This window comes from Dromiciops gliroides, chromosome 4 (assembly GCF_019393635.1).
Source record: "Dromiciops gliroides isolate mDroGli1 chromosome 4, mDroGli1.pri, whole genome shotgun sequence".
NCBI classification, from domain to species: domain Eukaryota; kingdom Metazoa; phylum Chordata; class Mammalia; order Microbiotheria; family Microbiotheriidae; genus Dromiciops; species Dromiciops gliroides.
This window is the reverse complement of record NC_057864.1, coordinates 454177450-454178616: the sequence shown is the minus strand read 5'-3', so window position 1 is coordinate 454178616 and position 1167 is coordinate 454177450.

Here is a 1167-nt window from a genome sequence, read left to right as displayed (position 1 = left end):
TTTCTTTCTCTGGGAAAACTGCCTATAGTGGACTACACACTGCCAAGAAGTGGTGTTCAAGTAGAGGGGAATAGGGTTCAACTCTTGCCCTGTTCTTGCTGCAGTCCCTACACCTCCATCTCTTATTCTCATCCCCTCTTTACTGTAAAAGGAACTAGAGACAGCACACCAGGGGCATGGCTGAACTTGTTCTCATAGCACAACAGTTTTGGAAATGCCTAATGATTTACAACATGTGGAAGCACATTTGCGGAAGTGTTTAAAGGTAGGCAGTAAGGGAATTACATGCATGTCTCAGAGAGATGCCATATCTTCTGCACCTCTTCTAAGAGTAGTGAAGTGAGTGCCAAGGCCTGCTTCTCTCCAGGTTGAGTTTGTTGGCCTGACCCAGTAAAGATTTTTCTGATTTGTTTTGGGGAGGTTGCCTGACCCTATTTCTGAGTCATATCTTTTCCTTGAAGGGAAATATGGAAATTTTGTACTGATGATCTTACCCAAGGAGGTCCATTTTAGCAGTCTATAGTAGTCATGCTGGAAATCAGAGTTATGTTGAGTAGTCAGATTCTCCACATCTGCTACTTTTCTCTCCATTTGTCTCTACTGAAGAGTCTCTGGGAAAAAAAAAATTGTCTCTTCCTCAAGAAACTATGGCACCAATTTTGTAAATCCCTTACAGAGAATCACAGAGGAGCAACACCATCATCATTTTTTCTCTCAATCTGAGTGGCTCAGCAGCTAACAAAATGCCTCAACCTTGCTTGGAAAGCCAGGTTAGAAATTAACTGCATTGAATAATTCATTTCAATGTTTGTGGAATTAAATTAAACTGGATTCAATTGAAATCTAAATAATCCTGGTAGGTGTCAGGAGATAACACAGTCTTTCCTAGATGGTTGTTGAATGAGAGTGTTATCTTGTTCTCCCATTCTACAGAAGGGGAAACTGAGGTCCATAAAGGGATATGATGGCTTGCCCATCATAATCACAGCAGGAGCAGAAAAAACATAGTCCTCCCCCACATTTTTCGGGTTGGCCTTTTAGATATGACTTGTAGAGGGCTACTTCTCTACCAGAGAGTGGGAAAGAATGACAGCTCAATTCATGCCTTAAAATCAAAGGAATACCCATCAATTGAAGAATGGCCAAATAAGCTGTGGTATATGATGG